Source organism: Helianthus annuus, chromosome 12, assembly GCF_002127325.2.
Source record: "Helianthus annuus cultivar XRQ/B chromosome 12, HanXRQr2.0-SUNRISE, whole genome shotgun sequence".
Taxonomy (NCBI): Eukaryota; Viridiplantae; Streptophyta; class Magnoliopsida; order Asterales; family Asteraceae; genus Helianthus; species Helianthus annuus.
Genome location: NC_035444.2, coordinates 67367668 through 67388681, shown reverse-complemented (window position 1 = coordinate 67388681; position 21014 = coordinate 67367668). Strand labels below are relative to the sequence as shown.

General features: G+C 34.9%; 2 long non-coding RNA genes across 2 annotated transcripts; both read left to right on the top strand.

Moving 5' to 3' along the window:
• The first annotated feature begins 11315 nt into the window (after window positions 1-11315).
• Window positions 11316-11936, top strand: LOC110896802. The gene is made up of 3 exons (XR_002568176.2): window positions 11316-11372; window positions 11475-11561; window positions 11697-11936. It is a non-coding gene; the product is annotated as an uncharacterized LOC110896802 (long non-coding RNA).
• A 7011-nt stretch (window positions 11937-18947) lies between these two features.
• LOC110896801 lies at window positions 18948-19756 on the top strand. Its single transcript, XR_002568175.1, has 2 exons — window positions 18948-19103; window positions 19361-19756. It is a non-coding gene; the product is annotated as an uncharacterized LOC110896801 (long non-coding RNA).
• Window positions 19757-21014: the final 1258 nt, after the last annotated feature.

The following is a 21014-nucleotide window of genomic DNA, read 5'->3' as shown; positions in this document are numbered from 1 at the left end:
GCTTAAACCTTTGGGGTTCCTATGGGTCAAATGTCGTTCAAAGATTGAGTCTTTGGATTGGTTTCATTGGTGCAACTTCCAATTTAGTAGTTAAATATAATGAATGTTTGTTTGGCTGGATAGATAGAATGTACAATAAGGTGGTAGTCTAGTCTGTTGCTATGTTTTTTTTTTTTTTTTTTTTTTTTTTTTTTTTTTTTTTGGCGTGTACAATAAATCAAGATACATGAGATAACTACTCACTAATCAAACCAAATTCAGATTCAATACAATACAATACGAACCTTGGCAGAATGATTGAAGGTCACTGTAGAGGACGAAGGTGAAGACGAACTCCCCGATAATCAAAGACGATTTGATGATAAAAACAATAGCAACTGATGATCAATGATGAACTCCCTGTAATCATTCACAATATTAACCCACAATCAAAAAAGAATGATCGAAGGGCTGTTGTATAACAGATACTCCGTGTTCTTGTATAACAGATACTCCGTGTTCAAGGGTTGATATGGACACAACTTATTAACAGAATGCCTATAAATTCTCAAGTTATATTATACATACTATTAATTATGAGTGTAGGTTTATGTTCAACAAGCTACCGACTGTTTAACATAATACAAAACCATTAAAACGAAATTATAAACATGGTACATTGTAGTACAGACGACTTGAGTTACGACATTTACAGAATAGGTTCCAGGTTCGAGTCAAGGCCCTAGCTGTTTTTTTTCTTATTTTTCTTCAAGCTTCTAACTCCCCTATACTTGTTTTAGTTACTGTTTTTTTTCTTTTTTTCTTAATGTTGTTTCCTTTTTGGTGGCTGTAGGCGAGGTAAAAGGCGGTGACCCCAATTTGTATCGGAACTTTTAGTGGCTTTGCATTCGCTGTTGCGAATATCGACTACTGAGAGTTGGCCTCATTGTAGCAATGGTAGACTCATTAGCTCTAGCTCTTCTAGCCTCCGAAAAGAGTGAGCATCTTGACAAAACCGACCCGACCCGATGACTGAAATTCTTTGAAACATAGAACCGAAAAACACACCTGACAGAGAAGTCGGGTATTGGTCCAACATGATATCGTTTCTCCGGTCTTCATCACAAACCCGAACCCGAATTACACTTGCTCAAAATCGATCTTTGTTCCTTCAATTTCATTGCAAGAATCAATTCCAAATAACTCCAATCCATGTATCCAAAATTCAACATCACATGTTCATAATTCTGTAAGGATTCACATTCTTCACCATAACAACTTATGACCAGGTACCGATTTTTTCTATACTTTAGATGAAAAATGTTAAAATTAAAGCAGTGAATTCTTGATATTGTGTGATGATTCTTGTGTATACTTGTTAGTATGGGGTTCAAGTGAATCAAGTTCTTGATTTTCGAAATGTTCTTAATGAATGCACACCAACTGCTCGATGAATTGCCTGTGTGTAATATTTTTTTCTTTTAACAGAGACAGAAAATGTTTTTATATGTGCTGGGTTTTGAGTAAATACATATGGGCGGTTATGTTTTATTATTAGGGATTAACAGGTCATGATCACTTCGAGATATAAAGAACCAGAACCGACCCGAACCTGATTTGAATGCAAAACAAGAACCGAACTAAAAACCTACATGTTAGGGTCGGGCCGGTTTCGGTTTATTTTAGGGTCAGTTATTAGTTTTCTTCGGTCCGGATCCAAAAATGCTCACCCATATCCGAAACCTTGTGACTGCATCTTGTGCATAATGCTAGGCTTCACCAACTGTCATATTTTTTATTCCAATATTGGGGTATGCATTTAGAATACGACCACCTCTAAGCTGGGATGAGAGCTGAATTAACTCGACTTGAAACTGAGTGAGTTTCAAATCTTCTTTACACCTATTTTTTTAACAATATATATATAGGGTAGGGTTCTAGAGTGAACAATGGTTTATTTGTGAACTGAGTGAACAAATCTGGTCCATTAGATTAGTAGATGATGAGAAAAAATAGTAATGGCATTCCTTTAATTATTATATCAAATTTTCGTATTAATAGGGGTATTAGAGTAAATCTCTATCAAAATAAACATTGGAACTTGGGAACTGAAGAGGCATATCATATCTTTGAAATTTTTGATCCCTTAATCATCGCACCTTCAGTTTTTAGAACCAAATTTCTTCTCTCTTTCATTTAATTCCACCGGCGATTAGTAGCTCCCACCGTCGATTGATAAGGTTTGCTATATATCGGCTCATTCATTCACCGGAATAATAACAAAATTCCTTCTCTCTTTCTATCTCTTTCTCTATATAAAGAGTAACTCGACTACGATTCTGATGCCGATGAATATCATCCTTCTACCGTGATTCTACTTCTGGTGGCTAATCAAGGTATATAATAATGCATATAATGGTTTCTTCTTGCTTTGTTTTGTGTCCGATTGTGTATAGATTTCACTGTTTTTCCCCTTTTTGATTCATTTTAAATCTAGGGTTTGTAGTTCATAGTTTGTTTAAAAAAAAATTAAATTGTTCAATATAGTGTGTATAAGTTGCTGGATTTTGGTGCAAATATTTTTAGATTTTGTTTTGTATTTTTTGGTGTAATAGTGCAGTTCTTAAACTTATATCATATCGTCGTTGAGTATTATTGAATCGTGTAAGCTTGATTTTGAGTGTACCTGTGTAATCCCAGACATTAACTAGTTTTTTTTATGTATTTGTGATGGTTTATACGCATGTGTATTTGCGTTGTCCACATGTGTACATAATGTTGTATACAGGGGTATGTACTGTTGTATACAAGTGTACGTAGTGTTGTACACAAGTGTACATACTGTTGTACATCTGTTTACGTACTATTATACACTAGTGTGTCTCTTGATACACGAAGGTAAAAGATGTTGTACATCTGTGTATATGCAGGAAAATGATGTTTGAAGCTGAAGTTGGAATCGGGTTGCTTCATTTGTATATGAAAAATCTACAACCTAGTATGCTATTGGTCCTGCGATTGTCAATTTTTTTTGCTTCTATGCTAAATTATGAGGAGGTTAAGAGAACGTGATGACCACAACTACCTTTTCTGCCACACAGATTGCTTTCTAAGTATTAGGTTAAATACATTTCGTTATACAAGTGAATGAATATTTCGCACACATATGTCGGTTTTGGGTAACATGTAATGTAGGAGGAATATGTGTTATGTAACACTGGCTATGACGAAGTAAAGCGAAGTGGACGCTACTACGGAAAAAATATGTTATGCGGCTAGGGACATCAAATGCAAACAAGCACAATGATAGAATAATGGCTGGAGCAGAAGAATATGATAAGGCTAAGAAGTCTTTTGTTACCTAGATTTATTTTTCTATTTTGGTACATGAAACTGGTTTTGAAAATACTGGTTTTTTTGGTTTGGAAGTTGTTAGACTTTTGTTTATCTTGATGGTACTTTGTTTTAGAGGATGTTATATTTTTGATTATATGGTTGCGTATTTATTTAACTAAATGTTTTGTTTTGGTTAAGTATCTTTTTGTTTATGTATTGTTTGTGTACTTTATTGTTTGGAGATTTTGGCTTGTATAAGACACGACATATTAAAAATCCTCATCATACATATGGTTATCACTCAATCCTATGTTTATGTATTCATACAAAATTTGATGTTTTGGACAAGGTGTAATACTACATAAGTGGCTATACAATATAAATGTGATTAATCAATAGTCTAACCATTATAAAAAAACACATGATATGATATGAGTACTAAAATGAAAAAAAAAACATCTGAATTAAATAAATGCATATTTTTAAAGAAGAAGGATATTGTCGATTGAAAATGAGAATTTGGATGCCAACTTTTTTTTGTGAATCTTGAATTCAAATATATGATCACATGCTATAGATTGCAAGATTGTAGGGCAGTTACATGGAAACCTATATTTTAAATCACATTCAAATTTAGATTAAAATTAAATTCCTAATTAAATTTAAATGGTAATGACAATCTTACCCTTATATTCTTTAAACTAGATCAAGGGCCAAGATGAGTTCACTCTGTTCACAAACAAAGATGTTGTTCACTCATGATCCTAACCCTATATATATATATATATATAGGGGATGGATCATGAGAAAACTAGTTTAAATGAGAAAACCAAAAAACTAACTAAAAAACCTAAAAAAAACCAAAAAAAATACCAAAAAAATTTTTTTTTTTTTACAATTTTTTAATAAAAAATCGCTACTTTATATGTATGGAAAAAAATTTTCAAAAAAAAAAAAAAAAAAAAAAAAAATTTTGTTGTACTGCACATGTGTACTAATACGGAAAGCCTAAACCACTTAACCCACCACCCACCGACACCCCCCAAAAACCTAAACCCCCCCCACCCCCACCACCCCAAAACCTAAATTCACCCTCCCACCAAAAGCCTAACCCCCCACCCCCCACCCTCACCCCCCCAAAAACCTAACCCCCCCCCACCCCCCAAAAACCTAAAACAAAACCCTAAACATAAACCCGAAAAAAACCTAAACCCCCCACCCCCCCCCCCAAAAAAAAAACCTAAACCCCCCTCCCCCACCCCCCAAAAACCTAAACCCCCCACCCCCACCCCCCAAAAACCTAAACCCCCCACCCCCACCCCCCAAAAACCTAAAACTAAACCCTAAACATAAACCCGAAAAAAAAACCTAAACCCCCCCCCCCCACCCCCAAAAAAAAAACCTAAACCCCCCCTCCCCCCACACCCAAAAACCTAATCCTAATCCTAAACCTCCAAAAAAACTAACCCTAAAAGCTAAACTAGACTCAAAAAGCTAATTTTAAGCATGTAATGCAATTGTAGTACATGTTACATTGCACATGTGCACTACTATAATAATAGTGGAGAAAACAAGACGACACCATAAATCTTTTTTTATGTCATAAAAAATATGCTCGAATATACTTGAATGAAAGATAAGAAAATTTGTGATCTTATGGTGCCATTTTTGTTTTAAAATGATAACGTATGGAGAAATGGGAAATGTTTGAAAATTTATATATTTTTTGTTCCAATTTTACCCCTCCTTCATTAAAAGTCCCCCCTCCTTCATTAAAAGTCTCCCTCCCTCTCCTTTTTAGTGGATTTTAGTTAGTTTTCTAGTTTTCTCATTTATATCTAGTTTTCTCATGATCCTCTCCCTATATATATATATATATATAGAGTGAGGTTCATTTGAGAAGAATGCTCTTGAAAGAAGAAAAATAAATTAATCTAGACCCTATATTTTTTTGATCAATGGTTGAGAATTAAGATATTATTTTTATCCACTTTTAATTAATGCTTTAATTACTAAAGGTAGTATAGATAATTTGATACAGAATACTAATAAATATTTTGAAGAGTTACAAAAGTCTCACTAATGCCACCATAATTTTCTCCTTCACCACCATTAATGTGTTGGATCCTACATTAATTTTATTAGGAGTGACAAAATTATTTAAAGGTGTTATGTCCTACACATATTTTATTATGAGTCGAAAAATTATTTAAAAGTGTTGAAGTCCTACACATTTTGTACCCTACACCAAAACATAGTTTTTAACGGTGTAGGAAACGTAATATGTAAGATCATGTGCAAGATTATTTTTATTGTGTAAGGTGCATAACTATTTTATAAGATAAACTCATTAAATGATTAGAGTTCATTAATTTAAATAGCAAAAATAAATAATAGACTCATTAAATGATTTGTTTAAATTACGTTTGTATCCTTTATTCTTTTTATTCTTAATTTGTAATTTCTTCTCATTTGAACTCTCCACTATATATATATATATATATATATATATAGGGGACCGCTAAAATGAAAACCACATCCAGTTGTAAGAACTGCGTGAACCACTTTCTAGCCATTAGATCAAGATGATGGATGGATGAGATTAAAAGTATTAAAAAATAATATAAAGTATTTTTTTCTTATTATGTCTTTAATATTTTAATTGAAAATGGTATTTAAGTAAAATTACTTTTTTTGTCTTTTTATATATATTATATTTAATTGCCTTTTTGTCCTATTCATTAATTACTTTTTATTACTTTTATTTTTTAAACATAATTTCTTTATTAAAAACATTTTTAAATTCAGATATTTTTTAAATGATTTTTATACTTTTTACAATTTAAGTTTTACGTTTTTTTGACGCGCTGTTTTTAACGCCGTTTTTAAACGCACCTTTTTTTACGCGCCGTTTTTTAACGCGTCGTTTTTTTAAGGCGTCGTTTTTCTCAATCGGCGTTTTTTTAACGCGCCGTTTTTCCGAAGTTTTTTTACGCGCCGTTTTTTACGCGTTTATACGCGCCGTTTTTTCAAGCGTCGTTTTTTTAAACGCGCCGTTTTTCCACGTCGTTTTTTTTAACGCGCCGTTTTTTACGCGTTTTTACACGCCATTTTAACGCGCCGTTTTTTTCACTTTTTTTAACGCGCCCTTTTTGTACACTTTTTACGTTTTACGTTAAAAATTTTAAACTTTTTACGTTTTAAGTAAAACTTTTTACGTTTTACGTTTTTACGTTAAAAAGTTTACGGTTTACATTAAAAAGTTTACGGTTTAACTTTTTTTTAAAAAAAAAAAAACTTTTTTACGCAAAAACGAACGCACACAGAAATCGCAAACTCGGGAGGTGTCTCAGATATATTGTTATCATCATCGACTAGAGGGAAAAATAAAAAAACTAACAACATCAAAACAAAGTGTATATCGAAAAAAACGGGGTTTGGCTCAAATTATCCGATAAACAAAATGCTGCAAAAGTGGGGTTGTAGGTTCAAAAAACCTACCGTCCGCCATCCTTGCCGCGCCATCGTCATCAAAATCTATGTTTTTTTTTTCATCATCGCCACCCAAATCGATCGTATCAAAACCCACATATTCAAAGAACACAAATCAAAACCCCCAACATATCAAAAAACCATTAGATTCAACGCATCAAGAACACAGATCAAACACCCACATAGTTTACTGTTCAAAATCACCATAGAATCAAGAACACAGATCAAACACCCACCATTTCTCATAGAGAGAGAAACACATATCAAACTGCCAAAAAATCAAAAACCTATCATCAAAAGTTCAAAAAAGCACCAGCAAGAAACACATATCATCAAAGAAACACATATCAAACTGCCAAAAAATCAAAAAACATATCAAACTCCCACAACTTACCATTCAGGCTTGGTAGCAGACCAAAATCCCAAAACAAGCAAACACCATCTGGGGGAAACAAGCAAACACCTAGGGTTCAGGTAAGCAACCAACCACCAAGACGCTCACCCACCATCCACCACGATCGTCCCGGTCACCCACCATCCACCACGTCTTGGCACCACCGGAGACGGCGAAGGAGAAGGAGGGAACCGGAGATGGCGGCGGAGGGAACCGGAGACGGCGGCGGCATACACCGGAGACGGAGAAAGAGAAGGAGGGAACCAGAGACGACGGCGGAGGGAACCAGAGGTCACCCACCATCTACCACGTCTTTAGGGGGTGTTGTCGGCTGGTTACCGGTGCCGAAACAGTTTCACCCGGAGACGGCTCTGCCGACTGCTGCCACCACCATTCTCTCTTTCTTCTGCTCTCTCTCTCTCTCTCTCTCTCTCTCTCTCTCTCTCTCTTGCCGTCGGGCGCCACCACCCGCTGCTGTTTCTGTGTTATGGCTGTTTGTTGAAGAAAACCTTGTCATCAAATGGATTGAACTTCAAACTTAACATCAGATGGATCGAATGTGTTATGCTTCTTTTGTGTTGTGGGTGTTTTAAAAGAGATAATGGAAACATTTTGGGGGTGTTAATATTAAATAGAGAATGTATAAATAGATTGAATGTCAGGGGCATTAAATGGAGAGAGAGAGTGAGGGATTTGACATTTGGGGTAAAAGACTAAAAATACTCTTTTAGTTGGCAAAGTCTGATTGGTTGAGAGTGGTTCTCACGGTTCTTACAACTGGGAGTGGTTTCTATGTCTGTCTTTAATACCCTCATCTCTCACCTCTCTCCTAATATCAAATCATAACCACCATCATCTCTCACCTCTCTCTTTTTTTTTTACCAGCAACAAAGAAAAGCTCTCACCTCTCTCTTAAAATCAAGAATTGAAACCAGTGTGGTTACAAAGATCGAGAAAGAGGTTACGAAAACCCTTGGGTTCCTGATCACCGGTGACGGCGGACCTCTGGCCGGTCACCCACAACCACACCCCTATCACCTGTGACGGAGGCGCCCCCTCGTTTCTCCGGCGACGGTGATGCCAAACGTCCCCTCATGCCCACCCTTCTCCGCCTCCCACAACCACCCTCAAATCTCTCAGATCCATCTTCATCTCTCGGTGTTTTTTTTTTTTTGCGGCGGGGTGTCGGTGACGGTGGATGAAGGCGGTGGTGGTGGGTCACCCACACCTGTGACGGCGACGGTGGTAGATGGGCGGTGGGTGTTTTCGGCGGCGGTCACTACATCTCAAGTGGGTTTTACTTTTTTGAGTTCTTGATCTTTTTTGGATTAGGGTTTTTTGTGGGGGTGATTTTTGTAAAGATTTGAACGAAGAGAAGGTGGGTCTGGTTTCAAGATCTGTCTGCTTTTCATAAATCCTTTTACTTTTTACTTTTTTTTTTCTTTCTTATTCAGGGGCCTGTTGTGGTTGATGTTGGTATCATCAGTTCACGTCATCTCTTAAATTTATTTATTTCTTTATAAATTAAGTGATTACCGGAGGCATTTTGATAAGTATGTGAATGCTATTTCTTTTGGGTTTGTTGCTACTGCCATTTTGTTGCTACTGCCATTTTGATGACATTGTTTTGATGTTGTTGGTCTCCAGATCTCGTTTTGCCGTTGATGGAATGGGCGGTCGATGATGCAAAAAAAAACGTAGATTTTGATGACGATGGCGCGACAAGGATGGTGGAGGGTAGGTTTTTGAAACTGCAACCCCACTTTGCAGCCTTTTGATTATCGGAAAATCTGAGCCAAGCCCCGTTTTTTTTTCGAGATACACTTTGTTTTTTATGTTGTCGGTTTTTTTCCCCAATCGATGATGATAACAATCTATTTGAGACACCTACCGAGTTTGTGATTTCTGGGTGCGTTCATTTTGCATAAAAAAGTTTTTGTAAAAAAAAATTAAACCGTAAACTTTTTAGCGTAAAACGTAAAAAGTTTAATGTAAAAAGTTTAATATAAAACGTAAAGCGTAAAAAGTTTTACGTAAAACGTAAAAAGTTTAACATAAAACGTAAAACGTAAAAAGTTTAACGTAAAACGTAAAGCGTAAAAAGTTTAACATAAAACGTAAAAACGCAAAACGTAAAAATGTAAAACGTAAAAAGTTTAACGTAAAACGTAAAAATTTTAACGTAAAACGTAAAAAGTTTTACGTAAAACGTAAAAAGTTAACGTAAAACGTAAAAAGTGTAAAAAGTTTAACCTAAAACGTAAACTTTTTAATGTAAAACGTAAAACTTAAACTTTTTAAAGTAAAACGTAAAACGCAAAACTTTTTCTACGTAAGTTGTAAAACGTAAAAAATCGAGTGATAAACGGCGCCTAAACAAGGGGCGCGAATGCGGCGCATACAAACGCCGCGAAAAAAAATGGGACGTAAAAAACGTCGCGTTAAAACGGGACGTAAAAAACGGCGCGTTAAAAAAACGACGCTTGAAAAAGCCGAGGGTAAAAACGACGTGCAAAAACGACCCGTTAAAAAACGATGCGTGAAAAAGCTCGGGCGTAAAAACGGCGTGTAAAAACCGGCGCGCAAAAAAATTGTCTTTGTTAAAAAAAATTGAATTTAAAAATACTTTTAATAACAAAAATTCTTTTTAAGAAATAAAAAGTAATATAATAAAACAAAAAAGTAATAAAGACAAAAAGACAAAAAAGAGTAATTTTACTAAACTACCCTTTTGATTTAAAATATTAAAGACATTATAAGACAAAATGTATTTAATATTAATTTTAGTTACTTTTAATCTCATCCATCCATTTTGTTGATCTAGTGGTTAGGAACTGGTTCTCGCGGTTCTTACAACTGGAGGTGGTTTTCATTTTAGCGGTATCCTATATATATATATAGGATTAGGTTCATGAGTGAACAACTTCTTGAGAGTGAACTGTGTGAACTAATCTTGGCCTTTGATCATTTTTTAGATTAATAGGGTAAGATTGACATTAGCCAAGTACTTTTAATTAAAATCCTTTAATTTTCTCATCTGTTAACTCTCTCTCTCTCTCTCTCTCTCTCTCTCTCTCTCTCATTTTTGATTATTTCTCCATTAGTTTGTTTATAAGAGATTGAATGGCTAATTTTTTTTAAATAAACTCTTATGTTCCTTTTAAAATGAAAAATTAAACCTAATTAAATTATGTTTTTTAACATATGTGTATACAAGTCAGTATATACAAGAGTTATACACTTGTGTATTATTACATCTTGTTTCCACAGGTCGGTATAAACCAGATTTATACAGTTGTGTATTATTCAAGTACATATGTGTATACAGGTCGGTATATACCAGATGTATACACCTGTGTATTAGTCAAGTACATAGTGTATACATGTCGATATATACCAGACTTATACACTTGTGTATTACTACATATTGTTTCCACTATACATCTTTTCATCAAACATTGATCTAATACATATATGTATAGAGAATGTAATTAAATATTTTTAATCGTGTTATAGATGGAACAATATCTGATAATGTTTATATTTTTTTAAATTATCAAATATTAAGTTAGGTAATATGTGAGAGAAAAAAGGTATAGAGAATGTAATTAAATATTCTTTTAATTGGAAAGAGAAATCAGGAGAGAGAAAAAAATCAATTAATTAAATGAAGATAAAAAAAATACAATTATACCCTTGTGTCTATTAAATCCATGTAAGTTACAAATGATAATTACAATCTTGCCCCTAAAGAAAAAATTTAGATCTACAAAATCAATGGTCAGGATAAGTTCATTTTGTTCACAAATAAATCATTGTTCACTCATGAACCCTACCCTATATATCTATACTATATATAATATACATATCCAAAGGACTTCTTAAGGTCATTGAAATTTCCTTAAAACACCCCTAAAGCATGATGTACAAGTCTTTTAAGCACCAAAAAACTTCACTTTCCACTTATACCCCTCTAATAAAAAACACCGGATATACATTAGGGTTTCACCATTTCAAAACATTTCAAAATCGCCCGCTTCCATGCTCCTCTCTCTCTGGCGATTCCAGATCTAGGGTTTTCCACCATGAAAATTTCACCATATCTATGAAGATTATGACCTCTCAGTTCTGATTTAGGGTATTTTTGGTGTTATTGCTACCTTCGTCAAGGGTAAGTGACGCCGCGTTTTGATTTTGAACACTATTTCTCATTCTTTCAATGGATTTCACTCACATTTGTTTGTGTTGTGACATGGATCGCCTTTTTTTGTAGGTCATGGTTTAAGGAATGTGTCACGTTTCTTCAGAGATTCCAGTCGGAATCCAAGCCGAGATAATGGATGCTCTAGGGTTTATGAAGGTTTGATGAACTCTGCTGCGTGTACCAGCGGTAATCTTTTGCATAAATTTGACCCCATTGTTGAGATTGTATGTATTTTGTTTATTCAGTTTTGGTTATTTTTTTAATGTTTTTTACTTTAATTTTGTTTTGTAGAAACACAAAGATCCTCTTTAAATGGCTTCCGGTAAGACGATTAGGGTTCCGGCGTGCTGGACTGCCATCTCTGTCAAAAAGGGTAACAATCATGTCTACCTACTTTGTTTGTTATTTGAGTCGATCTACCTTTTTTGTTTGTGTGTAATACTTTCAGATATGTGTTAGGTTCCTCAAAGATAGTGGTTGTGGGTGGAAGACGATGACACAAGCCTTGGTAATTTCAGATCTCTATTGACCCTCACCGTAAGTACTTTGCATTTTAGTTGAGGGTGATACTATACACACCCCCCCTATTTACTAATTACACCCCCTATAAAAACATCACATCTATCAATCCATCCATCAATCCTTTGCTTTTTGTTTTTTGTCTTTTTGTTGTCTTTTTATTATATTTTAGTGTCTTTTTGTTATTATTATTACTTACTATTAGTATTATTATTATTATTATTATTATTATTATTATTATTATTATTATTATTATTATTAAAATTGAAAAAAAAACGTGTAAAATGATCATATTATTGGTGCCTCAAATTATTGATATGCATTCATGTATAGTCGTACACCTTTAACTCTTTATTACATTGTTATATAAAAAAATTATGCTATTAGTTTCACTTACTTCTTTTTTGATGTAGGATTCATAGCCAGTTCCCCTACCTGTGAAAACTAAGAAGGAGATCCTACTTTTCTTTAAGCTTTATGACCCTTTAAAAGAGGAGCTTCGGTAGTAGCCTTCGCTCTCTACAGTTAAAGAGATGTCTGGATTTTCAACAGATCAGGTATAGTTTTTAATTCCCATGTTTCAAGTTTCAACTTAGTTATATAATCTAGCTAGGTTAAGGGTCTTGTTTTAGTTTAAATGAGTTTGTTTGGATAATATATATTTTGTAACTACTCAAGCTTGTTCACCTAATATTTTGTAACTAATATTAGTTCACTTTTAGGTGTTCAAGTCTCGTGAAGAGTTGATGGAATGGGTTAGAAACACCGGACGTAGTCTTGGTTACGCTATTGTGACTAAAATATCGAAAGCTAAAAATGGCTACGTGTCTTGATTATGCCAGAGGCAGGATTCTTGATTGCGAACAAGTTTAATGTGATCGTTCATTTTTTATCTCAAGAAAAAAGAAACAGTTCTACTTGTTTTTCGCTTTGGAGAGGCCCTCACGAGTTCCCAGAAAAAAAAAATAATTACAATTGCACACGTGAATGGTAACCATTTTATAATGGTAGAATTGCAAGGAGAGTATCCAATTGCCAGCACAAACAACCTATGGAAATTAATGAGAGAAAATGATGCAGCTGGCTGGGAGAATATATTTGAATCACGTCAAAATATGTATAAGTCTTGGATAGCACAACCTGCTACATTTGGGGGGAGTATAGATTAAACCTCGGTATGTAAATTATTAAATGATAATAATTTTGTAAAAAAGTACTTATTTTTATATAGCTTTTGTTACAGCTATAAATATAATTTGATAAATTATAACAATAAAAACTAATAATAAATACTATATCATTACTACTACTAATAATAATAAATATAATAATAATAATAATAATAATAATACTAACTAATTAAATAATAAACAAATACTAAATAACTAATAATTAAATAAATAAATAAAAAAAGACAACAAAAAGACAAAACAGGCTAAAAACAAAAACCAAATGATTGATGGATGTGATGTTTTTGATAGAAGGGGTGTAATTAGTAAATAGGGGGGGGTGGGAATAGAATGAGCATTTAGTTGATTTATTTTTAGATTATTTGATGATTATTGTTAATATATTACGAATTTTAGTTGATTTATTTATGTTTTTTTTTGGAATGTATCTGGGTGACCCCTGGTATATGATTCTTTCTAATCTCCATCAATATGTTATTAAACCAGGTGGGGTTTACATATTTGTGCAACATGTAGCTGCCCAAGGTACTAACTAAACTCAATCTACTGATTAACTTACTATTTCAAAACTGCAAAAGTAATCGCTTCTATTTTGTTGGATCAGATGGTACATTTCTTAAAGTTATACAACGCACTTTGGATCCACTGTAGCAGGTGGTTGCGGATGGACAGGGGCGGAACCAGAGGGGGGTCAAGAGGGTCAGTTGACCCTCCAATCACCAGAATTCATTGAATTTTTATATAGAAAATCAGAGTTTTAAAGAAACAAACATAAAATGGACCCCTAATTTTTAACATGTAAAGAAAATAAACTTATGATGATGACCCCCCTATTAAAATGTTCTGGTTCCGCCACTGCAGATGGATGCCATCTTACAAGGAAACCGGAGACAGAGTAATTCAATTTGGGTTATTTACAAATGAGTCATCTGATCTGGGTAGTTGAAATCTGATTATATGAAGTCCTAATATGATTGTAGAAGAGACGACTTCATCCACCAGCGAATCCAGTATCAAGGTCAGTTTAGGATAATCATTTAACTTGACAACTCCATGTTAATATTGTTAATCACGTTTTTTTCTTTCTTTATGAGATGTAATGTGGTGTTTGTATATTAGGGGAGCGGGAGCGGCAGCAAACTTACTACTGCAACGGATGATGACCTAGAATTTAATGTTCAAGGGATATTCAGATAGTTTTCTGCGCTGGATAACCAATGGAGAGACTCTATGCCGCTAATGTGTCCGCGTTGATGAAATGAGCTGTTTGAAACGGGTCGTGTTAGTTGACCACTAATGCATGATTTTGTGTATGTGAATGCATGACCGATACTTGCACATATCGGATCTCCGGTCTCCGTCAGTTACGAAACCTGTCCAAAGTGTAGAAGCTCACCAAAGTGAGGTAGGCACAACTCATCATTATGAAAGTGATTATGCAATATCAATTTATCTTTTTTTTGAATTATTTTGGGTAGGTTAACTGCTTAGCTTTCAACCCTTTTAATGAATGGGTTGTAGCAACCGGGCCAACAGACAAGACCGTGAAGTTGTTTGACTTGCGAAAGTTCCAGACGCATCTCCATAGTTTTGGTTTTCACAAGTAGTTCTTTAATACATTTTATTTGAAGCGTCTTTTTTTTTATCCTACAGCGTCAGTTAAATTGTTATATTGTGTTACCATAAGGAGGAGGTGTTTCAAGTTGGATGGAATCCACAGAATTAGTCGATTTTATCTTCTTGTTGTGCTGGTAGGAGATTCCTGTTGTGGTATCTTAACATGTACGCATTTGAAATGTTCATTATATAGCAGTTGTATTTTATGTTTATTTTAAGAGTAAATTAATTTAATTGCTTCTAGATAATGGTGTTTACTTTCATCTTTTTTATGGGTCAGCAACAAACAAACGATGATCTTGTAGATGGGCCACCCGAATTGCTCTTTTGTCCATGGCGGGCATACAAGTAAAATTTCGGATTTCTCATGGAATCCATGTGATGACTGGGTCAGTGCTAGCGTTGCTGAAGATAATATACTTCAAATATAGCAGATGGCTGAAAATATCTACCACGTTGGTGGTGTGGCTCGAAGAGGCGAAGCAGAGCGACTTGTTAAGGGAGTGAATTTGTTGGTGGCTTCCCCTGGTAGACTTCTTGATCATCTGCAGAACACCAAAGCCTTGACAGTCATAAGGTGCTTTTTCTGTGCATGTTTAGTTATTGGACTTAATCGAATTAATGATGTGATTAGTTGGCTTGGTTTCTAACTTTACATCTAACTATGCCGGTTTTGCTTGCTGGTGGAACATTTGGTGGGGCCAGTAGTGGTTATGAAGTCTCAAGTGAACTACATGGTGTTAGTTTGTCTGTGGTTCTTACAGCCACAGTGGCTATTGATCCGATTTTTGACCCATTTCATGAGTATTTCCATTCGAGGCGATGACATCAAGAGAATAACCTTCTGAACACGATTCTTATAATGTTTGGGATCTTTTTCATGCTTGTGATGATCATGTAAATCACTGATCAGAATGTTGGGAGTTTGAGTGTTTTAGTTGTTGGTTATTGTTGGCATCATGTTGATGATAGTCAGATAGTGTGTTCATATAATACTTTGTAATAGCACTTATAATGGTTCCACATTTGTTGAAGATGTGGAATGGGCTTATCCCCTTTTAGTTAATGAATTGTGGACTTGAACTTAAAGCAGATTTGAGGTGCATATATACTTGTTTTGAGGTAGGGGTTACAATTGTATTGGGTTGGACTGGACTGAAGAAAACGAACACAGGTATTTATTTGTGTCAAAAAAATATCTTTATTAATTACGTAGCTTAAACACGATGCGTGTAACCCATTTATATTAACCAAGTTTGGGCGGGGGGGGGGGAGGGGAGGGTTGTATAAAGTGCTTCTAATTAACCAGAAAGACAAACTGGTTAGCAGGTTGAACTTATTATATATATTATATACGATTTTAATTGTAAATGGATTGATGATGAGTAGATTTGTGAAATGAAATGAGTTAAAATGTCATAATTGAACATTGTATATTTAATTAAACTTGTTAAATAGACGAATTCGAACATGACTGGTTTATTAAATGGATTAGACAAAATAACCCAAAATTTAAATTATTTGTTTGTATTGGTTTTAAGTCTTGTTTCAGATTGTGTTAAAAGTTAATAGATCGAAAAGGCTGCTGATCCAGCTATAGAAGAGGTAAGCGACGAAAGACACAACGGCTGCAAGTAAAGCAGGTACTCGCAACACCGTTCCATCGCTATCCATTGATGAGGAAGTCTCTGGTGTGACACCAAACTCCTGAGCCATGGTTCCAGTACTGTTGAAGGCTATACTAGCTAGCTCGACACTTTCCATTTCGGTGAGTGCAGAGAAAGATAAGTTTAGTAGCTTGTATAAGTGTTGGAGTTGAAGTAGGATTAGAGGTAGTTTAGTGGGGATTAGTGGAGGAATTTAACATCTAATAACATTGTTAGTATTATTTATAAAACAAAGCCTTTTCATTTGAAAGGAAGTGAGTATCAAATTAGGAGACCTTTAAAAATACATGTAGATTCATTTTTTCAATGTCTGTGTTAATCACTCTCTTTGATATAATTCGACTGTATAGTTGAATGAATCCTTATATTAGATACTATATTAGATGTTTATTAACATGAGTGATTTGATCATGCATGGTGAAATTAAATTTGCATGTCAAGAATTGTAATTTTATTGAGCATGATTTCTGGGGCACAATTTTTTTTAATCTATTAAAGCTTTTAGTTTAATAAAATCTTTTAATGTAGCAAACCTGGAAGCTAAAATCATTCTTATTTAGTATGTTGTTTGATGTTTGTTCCTTATCATTCCGTATGTTCTTTTAAATTAGATTGACTAAACGTATCTAACAACCTTAAATTTTCTTCATACTCACCTCAAAATTTCCAAAAACATCCAAGGCATAGATAGATCAAAAGTTAAGCTAAATCGGAAATAAGGCCTTTCATGTATGAGTCGAATGTATCCAAAAGCTATGATGGAAAATATAGAAGAAATGTGAATATGGAGTCCTTAAGGTGCAGTTTTTGTGTTTTCCGTTGCATCACGAATTTGTTTTTGGTTATGGCTCAAAACCGAACCGCCCCGTACATAGCCCTAAACTCACCAATCTAAGTGATATGTTTCCCGCCGCATCGCGCGGGTAAACGACTAGTATATATATATATATATATATATATATATATATATATATATATATATATATATATATATATATATATATATATATATATATATATATATATAGCTATAATGGCCATCCTCTCCACCCCTCGAGAGGATGTGCAGCAGGTTCTCGAGGAAGCCCACGCCCCAGGACATATTGGCGGTATATATATATAGTGGATGAATTCATTTTGATACTTTTTTTCTTCTAAACGAGTCATTTCAACCAAGAACATTTTGGTAAGAATGCGTTTTGGACCAAACCAAATTGATATCTTGTTAAATAACCGGTCTCTTTACGTCAAATTATACCGTATATTAGTAATAAAATGGTTGAGTTGGGTTTTTATAGAATCTTCAATCTTGTTTTCCCTTATTGGAAGTGATTTTGATACTTAATGATAGTTTTTTCCTAATAAACTAAGGCATGAATAATGCAATTTGGATGTTGGTTGGTGTAGCTCAGTAAATACCATCTATTTTGAAATACATTTCTTTAAATTATTAAAAAAATATGCATTAAAAACAATCAGTAGTGCTCTAGTGGTGGTTACGGGTATTTAAGTTTTGCATATAGTGGGTCCAGGTGAGTTTTCCTTTTCAGGTCTCAAGTTCGAGTCTGGGTGATAATGATTCCTCATTAAGGAGTTTAAATTAGGGATCTATTGTGCGTAAGGACTCTCTAGCATGAACCCAATTAAAACAATGTATACTAAATCTCCTAACATCTGCGAATAATTCACACCTTTAAAATAAAAATATGTATTAAAGAGATGGAGAATTTGGAATTGATTTGAAGTTTGAACATGGAAGCAGTAAATGAAAAATCAAAGTCTTGTTGGTATTCGAGGTAAATAATAATTTCCGACAAGGTTGGCACCTTTTTTGAAACCAAAGATGTCATTAAAAAATTTAAAACTGGTGGCTTCAACGGTTCACTCTAGTCTAACATGTAGGTTTATCGGTTCCGTTCAAAAAAAAAAAAAAAAAAAAAGAATTTCTATCGGTTTTTTTTTTTTTTTTTTTCTGATTTACTTAAAACTAAAACTAGTAGGTTTATCCATCCGGTTTTTAGCTTCTTATTTTGAACCAAAGAAATTAATTTATAAAATTGCTTAGCGAGATGCTCATGCTAGAGTGGGATTAAACCAAAGCACACACTACAACTCACATCATATAGGGGAAATCACCAAAATGGCCGCTGCAACGCCGTTTTTTTAAATTTGGCCACCTGACACCTCTTGACGAGCCGTTTCAATATCCTGAAACAGCATAAGAATTTTGGTTAACGGCCAGCCAATCGTTGTTTTACACGTGTTCGACAAAGCCTGTAACGGCTTGAGAAGCAACCAGTTAACGCCACGTGTCCGACAGTGTGGAAAGATCTTAGCCAAGCCGTTACAATCGGCTCATGTAGAAAGATCTTAGCCAAGTTCCTTCAACGAGCCAAGCCGTGTTCTTTGGATTTAGCCGAGCCGTTACCGTACACGCATGGACCCCACTTCTGCCAGCCGAGTCGTTACAGCTGGATCCGAGCCGTTTCCATTAACTGTTTGTGTCGTCTCAACTGCTCCGAGCCGTTTCAGCTGGCTCGAAGCCGGTACAGCTGCTCCGGGCCGTTTCAACACATGGTTCGAGCCGTTTCAGCTGGCTCCAAGCCGTTTGAACTGTATCCGAGCCGGTACAGCTGTCTAATGACGGTTCAATGTGTTGTTCGAGTCGGGTCAACGTGTTTGTCGAGCCGTTTGACCGTATGACCGTATGTTCTCACTATATATTTACCCACTTGTTTTTTTTTGTGTGCTTGTTAAACGAATCCCTCTAACACACTTAAATCTTATAGAAAATGTTATCTTGCTTTCTTCACTTGATTATCATAGATGTTTTCGTGTATCAAAGGCAAGAAATATTTATGAAATCACACGTATCTGATCGTGTAAAAGACGTGTTCCTGCGCTTTAGTTATCAAATTCGGTTTTGATATTGTTTCTCATATTGGAGTGTCTTTCTCTTCAGATATGCCGCATTTACTTACCCAGTGAGTGCGGATGGAACTATCGAGCAAAAGACGCATCTTTATCATTGCTACAAGCGTTTTGACTCAAAATCCAGAAGAAGAGATTTGATTCACTCCAAACTTTAAATTTGTTGTCCAATTTGCTCTCGGGGAGGTTCTAAGTTCTAAGCAGCTGTTTGGTGAAGTTATCTGAAGACTGCTTTCTTGGAGACCGAGCTTTTTTCTCTACTACCCGTTTCTGCGGTTATGAGAAAGGGTCCTGACGAGAAATTTTGTGGATGAAACTGAATCACTTTACTAGCGGTTTGGCGAAGTTTTGTTTGTAATTTTTACATGTTATATCTTTTATGTAATTTGTATTAAGTAATAATAAAAATTATGTGTTTTAAATTTGATTGGGCTGTTTATGTGTTTGGGCCGTTCACTTTTAATAATTTTAATTCTGTTTTGGGCTTTTTATATGGGTTATTCACTAACAAGTTAACGAAAAAAAAATACATAACACCCGTTGCCGTTTCATCTTCCCACGTAACAGCCACCCGTTGCCATTATTACCCACTATATAAACCCTCCCCATTCCACATTTCTCCACGCCGTCCCCGTTAAAAAACTCTTCATTGTTTTGAATACAATCCGTTCACATGGCAAATGCTTGGACCGAAGTTGACGACATCGCCTTGTGCGAAGCCTGGGAGGAGGCAGTGACTAATCCTCCACCACGGGGATAGGGGGGCCTTTGGGTTCGGGTTCAACAGATTTTTGCCCGGCTTCGTGGTCCGGACCATAACCGGAGCGTGGACGCCTTATCGTCCAGGTTTCGGGTGGTGCGGTTGGAATGTGAGAGGTTTGACCGCTATTTCAAGAAGGTGGAGACAGAAATGCCGGACCTTGTTGAGGATGATCAGAAGGCGGTGGCGCTGATCAACTACCGTCATGACGAGGGACATGATTTCAAGCATGTCTCGGAGTGGGAGGCAATTAGGATTTGGTTTTAGTTTTTTTTTTAGTATGTTTTGTTTAGTATTTTTATGTTTATGTTTAATATTTATCTTATTAATATAAAAAAATATTTTGGATGTTATTAAATTTTGCATGTTATAAATTTTTGTCAACTGCAACGAAAATGGTAGTACTTGACTGCAACGAATACCATTTGGGTGGTTATAAAACTTGGCGTTGTGGGCTCTTTGGCCCAAACATTGTGGGCTGCAACGTTGTGGGGTGTATTGCCCAAACATTATAGCGTGTTTGGGCCGTTTTATACTGTTTGGGTCGTTTTAAACTAGTCTACAACAATATTAATTAACCAAGTTACCTAACCTTGTTAATTAATTAACCAAGTTACCTAACGTTGTTAACTTTATTAAGTTAACAATATTAATGTTATCAATTAATCGTTTTTATTATTTAACTATTTTTATTTAACTTTATTAAATAGTTTAATTAATTAAAATATTAATTAATAAATTTATAATTATTTGTTTTAAAACGTTGTGGGCTCTTTGGCCCAAACATTATAGCTTGTTTTGGGCCGTTTTTTACTATTTTTATTTAACTTTATTAATTAGTTTAATTAATTAAAATATTAATTAATATTTGCACGGTTCATATCGACAAACGGCTCTTTGGCCCAAACATTAAGTTGCACGATGC